Here is an 8,528-nt window from a genome sequence, read left to right on the forward strand (position 1 = left end):
GGGGTAAAAATTACTATTCTACCCCTAATGGGCGGAAATGACTGTTATACCTTAGAGGTAGGTTAGTTGATGAGTTTATGATATATTATGACATGACATACTACATTGGGGTTGGGATTCTGATTTGAAGGAAGTACTATTCTAGTGGCTTTGCCATGTATTCTAATATTAGTGGCTATGCCACGTTTACCGCTATTAGCAGCTTTGCTGCGTTACTATTAGCAGCTACGCTGTGATATTGGTGAGTTGGCTGGGTGGGTCGATTTAATCCTCACATGGTGAGTTGGTTGGTACCTCGAGTTTTCAAACTATTCACGATTTTTTAAAGAACACAAGCTTTAAACAACAAAGTTTTCAAAAGAGCTTTCTCGATTTAAGCTGAATTAATATCCCAAAGGCAAATATTTTGAGAAAACGTATGTGACGAAATGAATTTCTAACCCCATACAAAAGGTTTTACTTTTAGAAATAAACTTTTACCGACAACTCGATTTTTGAACGACGCTTTGATGCAACACACTAAATTCAGTCGTAGCGTCTAGGCCGGGCTTGGGGTGTTACAGTTCATATGTGATGTTATGTCATATTTCTATTACTTTGATATCAAGTGAATTTTAATACTTTGTTACTATTATGAGTATGCCTTGATCATTCCGTAGAAAATGATGGATATTATGTACATTGAGATCGACATTACGAAGAAGTCCGATAGTGATGCGATAAGTATGGAAATCCCGTTTGAACTTTAGGAATATTTTAGGATACGAGTGACATGTCACTAGGAACTATGTGATCTGAGCTCATGAGATATGTGGTCTGAGCCCATGAGATATGTGATATATGTTTATATGGTTTCAGGTGCTAGTCTTGTATATTCTACTGGTGGTTGGGTAGTTCGACATGTGTTGCGAATACCTGACAGTTTGTGTGAGCAGCCCGAGTAGCTACGTCCTGACTGACAGCTTGTGTGAGCAGACCCGTGAGTAACTAGATCCCTTATAATACCATATCTGGGATATGGCATCGGCATTGAAATGGGTTCTACGAGTAAGATCATGTCTTGGACATCGACATCGTATGAGATTTCTTATAAGACCATATTTGAGATATGGCAATGGCACAAGATTTTTCATGTATCCAATAGTATTCCAAGTGTTCAACGGGTGAATTATCGAGTAACTTGACAGATGAACCAAAGGGTAAATCAATGAGAAGAATGAGTATGAGTTGTGTTACGAGCTTGTACAGGTATGTATGTAAATTTTATAAGCTATGGCTTCATGATCTTATGAGTTCATGATCACTATGAAAGTAACTCTAAGTTAACCTTGTGATTATTGGTTTATGTGCAAGATGTATAAATACATGGTTAAGTTGATTGATGCTTATGAAAAAGGCTTGTAGGCCAAATCGATTGGAGATATTATTATTGCTAGATTAAGTCCAGTTATGTGAAATTATGTTAGTAAATCAAAATAATAAGCATTGGGAATTGATTTCATTACAACTTGAGATTTATAGCCACTTTATGTTAATTTGTGTTTATATTGTTAGACATGGTATATGATTGGTACGAGTTGCTATTCATACGGACTTACTAAGCTATGAAGCTTACCCATCTTTCTTTCTCAACTCTTATAGGTTTATTCAACTAGCTCGGGTTGGAGATCGTTAGAGATTCTATCACACTATCAAGCTATCATTTGGGGTTTAAGAGAATGTAAGTATGTTAAGTCTTGTGTATGTGTCATTATGATATGGCCAAATTGGCTTGTAATGAATAAAGATTTGATTTGGTATGTAGCCATATAAATTGGCTTATATTGGCTAATAAGTTGCAAGTATATTGATTACTCATATGCCTATGCCAATGTCATTGTGTGATGTGGTTTATAATGGTATGTTAATGAAAGTTAGTACAAGGGAATCATGAAAGAGCAAAATTAGCATTAAAACAGTTTTGGACAACAGCAGTAGTATAACTTTGAAAAATCACCAAAAATTGTGGAAATAAAATTGGAGATTGAATAAAATATGAATTTAAATTCTATTGAGTCTAGTTTTACATAGAAGAAACAGTGTAAGCAAAAGAATTTCATTTTATCATATATTTGAACTTTTATGAGACAAGGTTAGAATGATTTCGGATTCCCTTGTTTTGACTTTGGAAAATCATTAAAACTTGTATAAAAATACTTGGGGTTCAAATTTATATTTTTAAATTCTTAATGAGTCTATTTTCAAGATAAACAAATGGAACATCATTCGAATCTCGTACTAAGAGATAATTAATTTTTAGTGAAAAAAGGTCAAAACTGTCAAACATCATAACAGGGATGAATATGAAGAATTAACTGTACTTATTGGCTAAACTATAAATTCTTAAACTTTTATGGTAGGAAAATATTTGAGTTTAGTTTCGGAAAAATCAAGCGAATATAAATTTAGAGTTCTATAGCTCAAGATATTAATAATTTAGTGACTATGACTCAAGTGGACAGTTTTGTTATGAACAGTAAATAATTATTTTGATATGTTTAAGCCTTGATTATAGTTCAGTTGGCAGCTTAATTGTGTCATGTTCAGTGACATTGAAAGTGTGTATGTTAGTGTGCAAATGAGGGTGGCAAATGGCTTGGTAAATAGCCATTTTCGTGGCTACACGGGCAGAGACACGGCCATATGAAGGACACGGCCCCTGGACACGGGCGTGTGACTTGGCCGTGTGACCCCAAATTGTGCATGACGTCCTAAACAGAGAGTTACACGGGCTAAAGACACAGGCGTAAGTGACCACACGGCCTACCCACACGGGCGTGTCCCAAGCCACACGGGTGTGTGACCCTTGTTTTGATGAAATTTTTTTTGAGTTTTCCAAAGTTTTCGGTTTAGTCCCAAACCACTTCCAATGCATGTTTTGGGCCTCATGGGCCCATATAAGGGACGATATGCATGTGTATGAATGGTTTTAAATTGAATGAAATTTTCTGGCTCAATTTTGTATGATTTGTTATGTTTAAGTCCAGTAATGCCTCGTACCCTATCTCGACGTCAGACACGATAATGAGTGTTACAAGAATTCTTAGAGCAATTTATTAATTAAAATATTCTAAGTTCTAATCCTATACAAAGTTAACAACAATTAATAATTAATATAATGCATATTAAATTATTATTTGCTATTAATTTATTAAAATAAAAAATTATTAAATAAAATATGATTAAATTTAAACTAATCCTAACTCTATGTAATGTTGATAATAATTAATATATATTATAATGGATATAATTATATATTAATGATTATCATCTTTTTTATTAAATTAAAAACATTTATTCTAGATGCCTTTTGAAAATATTTACAAAAAGAGGCATCTAATTTTTAATATTTACAAAAAGAGCAACCAAATTTTGGAAATAATTCAATTAAGTACCTAGACTTAAAGAAAATTTGAAATTGAGTTGCAATTTAAAACTTGGATCAAAATTGACCCTTTTATTTGAAAAACTAAAAATTTATTTTTCCATTTAGGGAATAATTTCTCAAAAAATTATGTTAAATAAAATCAATTCCCAAGAAAGATTGGAGGGGTCACAAGCGGTCCCACTTAAGTTCCAATCTCCTAGACAGAACTTATTTAAACATGCTAATCCCGAAAATATACCCTAAATCATTTATTTAAAAAGGAAAACAAGAAAATTTAATCATCTGATAAAATGAAGATTTGATCCTGTTCAATTTTATCTTGCCAGTAATGTTTTAAGCACTAAGCATTAACTCGAAATTTACCTCCCTTAATTCGAAGTTCGACAACTCCGTATAGATAAACTCAGTGAATCATAAATGGACTGGACCAACGTGATTTTAACTTACCTAGAAAGAACCTTAATCTAGAATTGAATAACAATACTTGTTGACCTGCTTCTAATTCTTGAACTCGAATGTGCTTGTTATGCCATTTCTTAAGTCTTTCCTTGAGTAATTTAGCATTTTCATATGAGAACATTCGAAATTCTTCTAACTTGTTGAGTTGGAGCATACGTTTCTCTTTAGCAAGCTTAATATCCAAGTTGAGTTGTTAAAGAGCCTAGTAAGCTTTGAGCTCCAATTCCAAGAGCAGATGACAGACTTTCCCAAAGACCAACCTATAGGTTGACATCCCTAAAGGTGTCTTGTATGCTGTCCTATAGACCCATAAAGCATCATCCAGTCTTTTGGACTGATCTCACCAATTTGGGCAAACTACCTTCTCAAGTATGCCTTTGGTTTCTTTGTTTTCCAGTTCAGCTTGCTCATTCGTCTACGGATGGTAAGCTATGTCAACCTTGTGCTTCACTCCATGTTTTTCGAGTAACCACTTCAACCACTTGTTCAGAAAATGGGACCCTTCATCACTGATGATGGCTCTTGGGGTTCCAAACCTTGTGAACACATGTTTCTGCAAAAACTTCATCACAACCTTAGCATCGTTTATCGAATATGCCTCAGCCTCAACCCACTTAGACACATAGTCTACTACTTCCAATATGTACTTGTGACCAAAAGATGAAGGGAAAGGACTGAAAATTCAATACCCTAAACATCGAATAATTCTACCTCAATGATGTTTGTTCGAGTAATCTCATTTCTATTGGTGACATTTCCAACCCTTTGACATCAATCAAAACTCTTTACGTAAGCATATGCATCTTTGAATAGTGTTGGCCAAAAGAATCTGGCTTGCAATACCTTGGCCGCAGTACGTGTGCCTCCGAAGTGTCCCCGAGTTGAGTGGCAATGGTATAGAATCTTATGTACTTCATCTTCTACCACGCATCTTGTAAACAGAAAAATATATAGGATTTTCCTATGTCATTTATCACCTTTTTACTTAAAATTGTTGTTAAAACTAAGTAATTGTTTAATAAATTAATGAAATATGTGAAACTATGAAATTAGGACATAGAAATTATTAAAATGTGATTTTATGCTTTATTATATAGTTTTCATGCAAAGAATGGCTTATTTTATATTAATTTGAATATATTATATTTTTTAAGACATAAAGTAGGCCATGCATTATTAAATTAAATAATAAAATATAAAATTATATTTAATAATTCATTTTAAAAATTTCATTAATAATTTGGGTTTTAAATTAACTAATTAAATTGGATAAATTTTATTCTTTGGTCCTCTAACTTATTGATTTATTCTGGACAGGTTTGATAGCTTTGCTGGATTACAAAATCGTCCAAATTCGGGACCAAGTCAACCCAAAATTCAGCTACACATGGCTGTACATAAACCATTTTTTGGTTTAATTCCACAAAGTCCTTGAAGAGTTGAAGAAATTAGAGATTTACCTGAAGATTTATACTTGACTGCGTCTCAATCCTGAGTTGTTATGGCACTCAATTTGACCAAAAATCAAGCAAAAATTAGCTAAACTTCCTCAATTTATGGCCAGCCACCCATGGAAGATGCTTCAAAAGATGAAAACTTCTATTTTTAGTAAATTATTCCCCTCTCCTCACCTATAAATAAGACCTCATTCCCACATTTCTACTCATCCTTCATCCTTCATCATTCTCTCCTCTCTAAATTCTCTTAGCATTCTTCTTTTCTCCCCACTTCTATCATCATCTTTTAAACCCTTGGTTGGCCACCTTGGAGAACCATCAGCAAAAGAGTGAAGCAAAGGAACGAAGGAGCCTAGTCAGTCAGAGTCTTAGGTGATAGCCACTCTGAATTGGGTTTAATCTTTCTTTTCTTTAATTTAATTTAAAGATGTTTGCTATGTGTTCTTTGTTTTTGTTTATAATAATGTTAGCTTAATTTTATTTAAGCTAGGATGATTGCTTTGATTAAATAATATTTATTAGATTCATGCTTATAATGTTTATGCCTCAATCGATCATGTTTTCAATTAAAATCAAGTCTGTATTTCATTCATATGTGATTGAAATGCACCTGAATTAGCTGAGCGATCCTAACCAGAAAATGGCTGGTGGATGCATAATTGAAATGTGCATGCTCAATTTAGATCCTAACCTGATTAAATTGTAGGTTGCATAACAGCCCTAATCAGGCTCTGTTATCTGCATAGTTTTTAGATTTGTGTGATTAAATTGTTTGAAACCTAACACGTCCCTTTTACCTCGCACGAATAATAAGAAACCCTTAGTAAATAAGGATCAGTAAAATGCATATTTACTAAGTAAAGGATTCCGAAATGACCTAATGCTGTTTCCAAACTCATGAAAGGTCGAGTTGCCATGCAATGTTTTTCTGAATATTATTAAGCATGTTGATAATAAGTTGAGTTTAATTAAAGTAATTGTCCTAGTTTATTTATGTTATTATTGTTGCAAATTGTGTTTAATTCTGCTAAAATCTATTTCATTCATATAGTTTGCATACTTAGGTTAATTTTCATTAGGGATCATTGCATTTAGTCTAATATATTTTAATATCATTGCTCAACTAATTTATTTACCAAATTGTTAATATCATTTTACAAATTAAGTGACTTAGCATAAATACAATCTCTGTGGAGACGATAACTCGATACTTACTTATAACTTGATAACGGCTATGTACACTTTCACAAACCTACGCGCTACAAGTTTTTGGCACCATTGTCGGGGATTGTCAACTGTTGCCATAGTCATTTCTTTCGTGAAATTATTTATTTTCAATTTGATTTTTTTATAACATTACTAACTTATTCTTTTTAATTTTATGATTTTATTTTCAGGTGTTTATGAGCATAGATCGAATTATCAATTTACTCCCTGTAGACCTTGAAATTGAGCAAACTTTCAGACAAAGAAGACATGAATGAACAGCTCAAAGACAAGTCAGGATGGACCTTGGAAATTAGAATCAAGACCAAGGTAATGAAGCCGATCATGTATGAAATCTTATCCTCATTGCAAATGATAGGGATCGATGCATCAGACAATATGCTGTGCCACTTTTCAGTGACTTAAATCCAGGAATTAAAAGGCCAAATATTGAGGCAACCCAATTTGAATTGAAACCAGTGATGTTTCAAATGCCCCAAACGGTGGGCCAATTCAATGGTATGCCCATAGAAGTCCACATCCCCACCTTTGATTGTTTACGGAGGTGAGTGATTCATTCAAGATAGCCGATGTGACTGAAGACGCACTGAGGTTGAAGTTGTTTCCATACTCATTGTGAGATCGAGCACAAGCATGGCTCAATTCATTACCACTAAGTTCCATATCTACGTGGCAAGAATTGGCAGAGAGATTTTTGGTTAAGTGTTTCCTACCTCATAAAAATGCTAAGTTGAGGAACGAGATCACAACTTTCCAACAATTGGATGACGAGTCTTTGTTTGAGGCTTAGGAGTGATTCAAGGGGTTACTTCATAAGTGTCCTCATTATGGGATTCCTCATTGTATCTAGTTAGAAGCATTCTATAATGGTCTCAATGCACATACAAGATTGATGGTAGATGCTTCTGCGAGTGGTGCAAGTTTGTCTAAGTCTTATAATGAGGCTTATGAGATCATTGAGAGGATCGCGAGTAATAACTATCAATGGCCAACAAATCAAATAGCTTTAGGAAGACATGTAGCTGAAATTCATGAAGTTGATGCCCTCACTTCGTTATCAGTTCAGGTATCGCCTATTTCCTCTATGTTAAAATAGTTTACCGCTAATAGTGCTAATAATTTTACAGCTCAGCCACCAAGTTCGTACGAAGTAGTTTCCTGTTTGTACTGTGGGGAAGGTCATTGTTTTGAGAAGTGTCTATCAAATCCCGAGTCAGTGTACTATGCGAGGAACCAACATCAAAATAGGAGTGGACAAGGACCCTAGTCCAACTTCTATAATCCTTCATGGCGTATTCATCCTAAATTTTCTTGGAGCAACCAAGGAAATGGACCGAACCACAACTCATTGCAGCATAGACTCAACTGATCTCAAGAGTTTAATCAGCAAGATCCAAAACCACCTCAAGCTGAGGCATCAAATAGTTTGGAGAACTTGTTGATAACGTACATGGAAAAAAATGACGCTTTGATCCAAAGCCAAGCAACAAAACTGAAAAATTTGGAAAACCAAATGGGTTAGTTAGCTACAAAGCTTTGTAATAGTCCATAAGGAACCTTGTTGAGCGATACTGAGAATCCAAGAAATTTGGGTAAAGAACATATCAAGGCAATGACATTGTAAAGTGGTAAAATTCTGGATCCCCGATTGATTGATGTCAAAGATAAGCCCGTTGAGAAAAATCAACCAGCTGTTGAAATTCCTACACCAAAGGAATCAGAATCTACAAAGACTGACAAGGTAAATCCTAACTTGATGAATTCAGATACTTTAACATCTTCTTTGGATGAAGATTTACCTACTCAGAAAAGTTGTCTGGTTCAACCGAAAGTTCCATCACCTCCATATTTGCAAATATTGCTACAACACAAGTAGAAACAGAAGGCGCAATTCAAGAAGGTTTTGGATGTTCTGAAGCAATTACACATCAATATTCCATTGGTGGAGGCTTTAGAAA

The 8,528-nt window shown here is 34.3% G+C and overlaps 1 non-coding gene across 1 annotated transcript; it reads right to left on the minus strand.

The window, feature by feature from the left end:
- Positions 1-7,297: 7,297 nt before the first annotated feature.
- Positions 7,298-7,404, minus strand: LOC121231519 (small nucleolar RNA R71). The gene has a single exon (XR_005929577.1). It is a non-coding gene; the product is annotated as a small nucleolar RNA R71 (small nucleolar RNA).
- Between the last annotated feature and the right edge of the window lie 1,124 nt (positions 7,405-8,528).

The sequence above is a fragment of the Gossypium hirsutum genome, chromosome A06 (assembly GCF_007990345.1).
Source record: "Gossypium hirsutum isolate 1008001.06 chromosome A06, Gossypium_hirsutum_v2.1, whole genome shotgun sequence".
Lineage (NCBI taxonomy): Eukaryota > Viridiplantae > Streptophyta > Magnoliopsida > Malvales > Malvaceae > Gossypium > Gossypium hirsutum.